Here is a 7,933-nt window from a genome sequence, read left to right on the forward strand (position 1 = left end):
TGGAGTTAAGTAGAGCAGCACCTAACGACCTCACCACATCACCTGAGGGAGGAAACTCAGAAGCCGCAGTACCACTTCCCTCCACCAACGGAAGCTTACAGAGAGAATCAGCCGAAGTACCACTTGTGACCACAGGAGGGAGCTCTGCCACAGAATTCACAACAGTAACCCCCCCTTGAGGAGGGGTCACCGAACCCTCACCAGAGCCCCCAGGCCGACCAGGATGAGCCACATGAAAGGCACAAACAAGATCGGGAGCATGGACATCAGAGGCAAAGACCCAGGAATTATCTTCCTGAGCATAACCCTTCCACTTAACCAGATACTGGAGTTTCCGTCTTGAAACACGAGAATCCAAAATCTTCTCCACAATATACTCCAACTCCCCCTCCACTAAAACCGGGGCAGGAGGGTCAACAGAAGGAACCATAGGTGCCACGTATCTCCGCAACAATGACCTATGGAATACGTTATGTATGGAAAAAGAATCTGGAAGGGTCAGACGAAAAGACACAGGATTAAGAACCTCAGAAATCCTATACGGACCAATGAAACGAGGTTTAAACTTAGGAGAGGAAACCTTCATAGGAATATGACGAGAAGATAACCAAACCAGATCCCCAACACGAAGTCGGGGACCCACACAGCGTCTGCGATCAGCAAAACGTTGAGCCTTCTCCTGGGACAAGGTCAAATTGTCCACTACCTGAGTCCAAATCTGCTGCAACCTGTCCACCACAGTATCCACACCAGGACAGTCCGAAGACTCAACCTGTCCTGACGAGAAACGAGGATGGAACCCAGAGTTGCAGAAAAATGGCGAAACCAAGGTAGCCGAGCTAGCCCGATTATTAAGGGCGAACTCAGCCAAAGGCAAAAAGGACATCCAGTCATCCTGATCAGCAGAAACAAAACATCTCAGATATGTTTCCAAGGTCTGATTGGTTCGTTCGGTCTGGCCATTAGTCTGAGGATGGAAAGCCGAGGAAAAAGACAAGTCAATGCCCATCCTACCACAAAAGGCTCGCCAAAACCTCGAAACAAACTGGGAACCTCTGTCAGAAACGATATTCTCTGGAATGCCATGTAAACGAACCACATGCTGGAAGAACAATGGCACCAAATCAGAGGAGGAAGGCAATTTAGACAAGGGTACCAAATGGACCATCTTAGAAAAGCGATCACAGACCACCCAAATGACTGACATCTTTTGAGAAATGGGAAGATCTGAAATAAAATCCATAGAGATATGTGTCCAAGGCCTCTTCGGGACTGGCAAGGGCAAAAGCAACCCACTGGCACGAGAACAGCAGGGCTTAGCCCGAGCACAAATCCCACAGGACTGCACAAAAGTACGCACATCCCGCGACAGAGATGGCCACCAAAAGGATCTAGCCACCAACTCTCTGGTACCAAAGATTCCAGATACCAGCCAAGACCGAACAATGAACCTCAGAGATAACTTTATTCGTCCACCTATCAGGGACAAACAGTTTCTCCGCTGGACAACGATCAGGTTTATTAGCCTGAAATTTTTGCAGCACTCGCCGCAAATCAGGGGAGATGGCAGACACAATTACTCCCTCTTTGAGGATACCCGCCGGCTCAGATACACCCGGAGAGTCGGGCACAAAACTCCTAGACAGAGCATCCGCCTTCACATTTTTAGAGCCCGGAAGGTATGAAATCACAAAGTCAAAACGGGCAAAAAACAACGACCAACGAGCTTGTCTAGGATTCAACCGCTTGGCGGACTCGAGATAAGTCAAGTTCTTATGATCAGTCAAGACCACCACGCGATGCTTAGCTCCTTCAAGCCAATGACGCCACTCCTCGAATGCCCACTTCATGGCCAGCAACTCTCGGTTGCCCACATCATAATTTCGCTCAGCAGGCGAAAACTTCCTGGAAAAGAAGGCGCACGGTTTCATCACTGAGCAATCAGAACCTCTCTGCGACAAAACAGCCTCTGCTCCAATCTCAGAAGCATCAACCTCGACCTGGAACGGAAGCGAAACATCTGGTTGACACAACACAGGGGCAGAAGAAAAACGACGCTTCAACTCTTGAAAAGCTTCCACAGCAGCAGAAGACCAATTGACCACATCAGCACCCTTCTTGGTCAAATCGGTCAATGGTTTAAGAAACTAGAAAAATTGCAGATGAAGCGACGATAAAAACTAGCAAAGCCCAGGAACTTTTGCAGACTTTTCAGAGATGTCGGCTGAGTCCAATCATGGATGGCTTGGACCTTAACAGGATCCATCTCGATAGTAGAAGGGGAAAAGATGAACCCCAAAAATGAAACCTTCTGCACACCAAAGAGACACTTTGATCCCTTCACAAACAAAGAATTAGCAGGCAGGACCTGAAAAACCGTTCTGACCTGCTTCACATGAGACTCCCAATCATCCGAGAAGATCAAAATGTCATCCAAGTACACAATCAGGAATTTATTCAGGTACTCTCGGAAGATGTCATGCATAAAGGACTGAAACACTGATGGAGCATTGGCAAGTCCGAATGGCATTAATAGATACTCAAAATGACCCTCGGGCGTATTAAATGCAGTTTTCCATTCATCGCCTCGCTTAATTCGCACAAGATTATACGCACCACGAAGATCTATCTTGGTGAACCAACTAGCCCCCTTAATCCGAGCAAACAAATCAGATAACAACGGCAAGGGGTACTGAAATTTAACCGTGATCTTATTTAGAAGGCGGTAATCTATACAAGGTCTCAGCGAACCATCCTTCTTGGCTACAAAAAAGAACCCTGCTCCTAATGGCGACGATGACGGGCGAATGTGCCCCTTCTCCAGGGACTCCTTCACATAACTGCGCATAGCGGCGTGCTCAGGCACAGATAAATTAAACAATCGGCCTTTTGGGAACTTACTACCAGGAATCAAATTGATAGCACAATCACAATCCCTTTGCGGAGGTAGGGCATCGGACTTGGGCTCATCAAATACATCCCGGTAATCAGACAAAAACTCTAGAACCTCAGAAGGGGTGGATGACGAAATTGACAGAAATGGAACATCACCATGTACCCCCTGACAACCCCAGCTGGACACCGACATGGATTTCCAATCTAATACTGGATTATGGACTTGTAGCCATGGCAACCCCAACACGACCACATCATGCAGATTATGCAACACCAGAAAGCGCATAACCTCCTGATGTGCAGGAGCCATGCACATGGTCAGCTGGGTCCAGTACTGAGGCTTATTCTTGGCCAAAGGCGTAGCATCAATTCCTCTCAATGGAATAGGACACTGCAAGGGCTCCAAGAAAAACCCACAATGCTTAGCATACTCCAAGTCCTTCAAATTCAGGGCAGCGCCTGAATCCACAAATGCCATGACAGAATACGATGACAAAGAGCAGATCAAGGTAACGGACAGAAGAAATTTTGACTGTACAGTACCAATGGTGGCAAACCTAGCGAACCGCTTAGTGCGCTTAGGACAATCAGAGATAGCATGAGTGGAATCACCACAGTAAAAACACAGCCCATTCAGACGTCTGTGTTCTTGCCGTTCAACTCTGGTCAAAGTCCTATCGCACTGCATAGGCTCAGGTTTAAGCTCAGGTAATACCGCCAAATGGTGCACAGATTTACGCTCACACAAGCGTCGACCAATCTGAATGGCCAAAGACATAGACTCATTCAAACCAGCAGGCATAGGAAATCCCACCATGACATCCTTAAGGGCTTCAGAGAGACCCTTTCTGAAAATAGCTGACAGCGCAGATTCATTCCATTGAGTGAGCACGGACCACTTTCTAAATTTCTGACAATATAACTCTATCTCATCCTGACCCTGACAAAGAGCCAGCAAATTTTTTTCTGCCTGATCCACAGAATTAGGCTCATCGTACAGCAATCCGAGCGCCAGGAAAAACGCATCGATATTACTTAATGCAGGATCTCCTGGCGCAAGAGAAAATGCCCAGTCCTGAGGGTGGCCACGCAAAAAAGAAATAATGATCAAAAGCTGTTGAACTGGATCACCAGAGGAGCGAGGTTTCAAGGTCAGAAATAGTTTACAATTATTTTTGAAACTCAGAAACTTAGTTCTATCACCAAAAAACAAATCAGGAATAGGAATTCTTGGTTCTAACATAGATTTCTGATCAATAGTGTCTTGAATCTTTTGTACTCTTGCCGAGAGCTGATCCACACATGAAGACAGACTTCTAATGTCCATTGCTACACCTGTGTCCTGAGCCACCCAAATGTCTAAGGGAAAAAATAGGCAAAACACAGTGCAGAGAAAAAAAAATGGTCTCAGAACTTCTTTTTTCCCTCTATTGAGAATCATTAGTACTTTGGCTTCCTGTACTGTTATGATTAGGCAATTCAGTACCACAGTGAACATAGAGGTCAGAGCACATACAGTGACAATAATCCAAAAACATAGAACGAGCTCTGAGACATGGGAACTCTGTTGACCGCAATCCCTAATCCTATCCAACAACACTAGAGGCAGCCGTGGATTGCGCCTAACGCTACCTATGCAACTCGGCACAGCGTGAGAAACTAGCTAGCCTGAAGATTGAAAATAAGCCTACCTTGCCTCAGAGAAATACCCCAAAGGAAAAGGCAGCCCCCCACATATAATGACTGTGAGTAAGATGAAAAGACAAACGTAGAGATGAAATAGATTTAGCAAAGTGAGGCCCGACTTTCTGAACAGAGCGAGGATAGGAAAGATAACTTTGCGGTCAACACAAAACCCTAAAAACCACGCAAAGGGGGCAAAAAGACCCTCCGTACCGAACTAACGGCACGGAGGTACACCCTCTGCGTCCCAGAGCTTCCAGCAAACAGATAAGCTGGACAGAAGAAAAGCAAACAAAATAGCAAAGGAAAACTTAGCTATGCAGAGCAGCAGGCCACAGGAACGATCCAGGAGGAAAACAAGTCCAATACTGGAACATTGACAGGAAGCCAGGATAAAAGCACTAGGTGGAGTTAAGTAGAGCAGCACCTAACGACCTCACCACATCACCTGAGGGAGGTAACTCAGAAGCCGCAGTACCACTTCCCTCCACCAACGGAAGCTTACAGAGAGAATCAGCCGAAGTACCACTTGTGACCACAGGAGGGAGCTCTGCCACAGAATTCACAACAGCAGGATCCTTTAGCCCTTGCCAGTTGTCAATGTTCCTTGTGAAGTGTTGCTAATTTTTCCAGCGTGGTTAAACCCTTGACCGATTTGACGAAGAAAGGCGCTGATGTGGCGAATTGGTCCTCCTGCCTTTCAGGAGCTTAAACGTCGATTTACTTCTGCTCCAGTGTTGCGCCAACCGGATGTTTCTCTTCCGTTTTAGGTTGAGGTTGAGATTGGGGCAGGGGCCGTTTTGTCTCAGAGGGATCCTGTTGGTTCCTTAATGAAACTGTGTGCCTTCTTTTCCCGTAAGTTTTCGCCTGCTGAACGCAATTATGATGTTGGCAATCGGGAGTTGTTGGCTATGAAGTGGGCATTTGAAGAGTGGCGACATTGGCTTGAGGGAGCTAAGCACCGTATTGTGGTCTTGACCGATCATAAGAATTTGATTTACCTCGAGTCTGCCAAACGGCTGAATCCTAGACAGGCTCGATGGTCCTTGTTTTTTTCCCGTTTTGATTTTGTGGTCTCGTACCTTCCGGGTTCTAGGAATATTAAGGCTGATGCCCTCTCTAGGAGTTTTTTGCCTGATTCTCCTGAGGTCTTAGAGCCAGTCGGTATTCTGAAAGAGGGGGTGGTCCTTTCTGCCATTTCCCCTGATTTACGACGGGGTCTTCAGGAATTTCAGGCTGACAAACCTGACCGCTGTCCTGTGGAGAAATTGTTTGTTCCTGACAGATGGACTAGTAGAGTGATTTCTGAGGTTCGCTGTTCCGTGTTGGCTGGTCATCCTGGCATTTTTGGTACCAGAGATTTGGTTGGTAGGTCCTTTTGGTGGCCTTCATTGTCACGTGATGTGCGTTCTTTTGTGCAGTCCTGTGGGACTTGTGCGCGGGCCAAGCCTTGTTGTTCCCGTGCTAGTGGGTTGCTTTTGTCATTGCCAGTCCCTGAGAGGCCCTGGAAGCATATTTCGATGGATTTTATTTCTGATCTTCCGGTCTCCCAGAAGATGTCTGTTATCTGGGTTGTTTGTGACCGGTTCTCTAAGATGGTTCATTTGGTGCCCTTGCCTAAATTGCCTTCCTCTTCAGATTTGGTTACGTTGTTTTTTCAGCATGTGGTTCGTTTGCATGGTATTCCGGAGAATATTGTGTCCGACAGAGGTTCCCAGTTTGTTTCTAGGTTTTGGCGGGCCTTTTGTGCTAGGCTGGGCATTGATTTGTCTTTTTCTTCTGCATTTCATCCTCAGACAAATGGCCAGACCGAACAAACTAATCAGACCTTGGAGACTTATTTGAGATGCTTTGTGTTTGCTGATCAGGATGATTGGGTGGCCTTCTTGCCATTGGACGAGTTTGCCCTTAATAATCGGGCTAGTTCTGCTACCTTGGTTTCGCCTTTATTTTGTAATTTTGGTTTTCATCCTCGTTTTTCTTCTGGGCAGGTTGAGCCTTCTGACTGTCCTGGTGTGGATTCTGTGGTGGACAGGTTGCAGCAGATTTGGGCTCATGTGGTGGACAAGTTGGTGTGGTCTCAAGAGGAGGCTCAACATTTTGCTAATCGTCGTCCGTGTGTTGGTTCCCGGCTTCGGGTTGGGGATCTGGTCTGGTTGTCTTCCCGTCATGTTCCTATGAAGGTTTCTTCTCCTAAGTTTAAGCCTCGGTTTATTGGTCCTTATAGGATTTCTGAGATTATTAATCCGGTGTCTTTTCGACTGGCGCTTCCTGCCTCTTTTGCTATCCATAATGTCTTCCATAGATCTTTGTTGCGGAGATATGTGGAGCCCGTTGTTCCCTCTGTTGATCCACCGGCCCCTGTGTTGGTTAATGGGGAGTTGGAATATGTTGTTGAGAAGATTTTGGATTCCCGTTTTTCGAGGCGGAAGCTTCAGTACCTGGTCAAATGGAAGGGTTATGGCCAGGAGGATAATTCTTGGGTTTTTGCCTCTGATGTCCATGCTGCTGATTTGGTCCGTGCCTTTCATCTGGCTCGTCCTGATCGTCCTGGGGGCCCTGGTGAGGGTTCGGTGACCCCTCCTCAAGGGGGGGGGGGTACTGTTGTGAATTCTGCTCTTGGGTTCCCTCCAGTGGTTGTAGGTGAGAATGCAGTTGTCTCTGAGTCGCAGTCCTGGCCAGGTGTATCTGATGATTACAATTCTGACTGGGATATTTAGGTGTGCAGGATCTTTTAGCGCTTGCCAGTTGTCAAAGTTCCTTGTGAAGTGTTGGATCACTTTCTGGCTTCTCCTGCTTGCTGCCAAATTCAGCAAAGGATAAGTTTTTGGTTTTTGTATCTGTGGCACACTGCTGTGTGCTTGTTTCAGTTTTATTCCTGGTCTGATTGTAGGATTCACTGGAGTTGCAGATTGACGCTCCTACATCTTTAGTTAGATGTAGGAAGTTTTTGTATATTCTGCTGTGGATGTTTTTGAAGGGTTTTAATACTGACCGCACAGAACTCTGTCCTATCCTGTCCTATTTAGCTAGAGTGGCCTCCGGTGCTAAATCCTGTTTTTCTGCCTGTGTATGTTTTTTTCTCTCCGACTCATCGCCAATATTTGTGGGGGGCTGTCTATCCTTTGGGGATTTTCTCTTAGGCAAGATAGTATTCCTATTTCCATCTTTAGGGGTATTTAGTCCTCCGGCTGTGACGAGGTGTCTAGGTGTGTTAGGTACACTCCACGGCTACTTCTAGTTGCGGTGTTAAGTTCAGGATTGCGGTCAGTATAGTGGCCTGTTGTGAATTCTGTTGTCGGGCTCCCTCCTGTGGTCATGAATGGTACTTCGGCTGGTTCTGTCCATGGACTTT

Source organism: Ranitomeya imitator, chromosome 2 (assembly GCF_032444005.1).
Source record: "Ranitomeya imitator isolate aRanImi1 chromosome 2, aRanImi1.pri, whole genome shotgun sequence".
Lineage (NCBI taxonomy): Eukaryota > Metazoa > Chordata > Amphibia > Anura > Dendrobatidae > Ranitomeya > Ranitomeya imitator.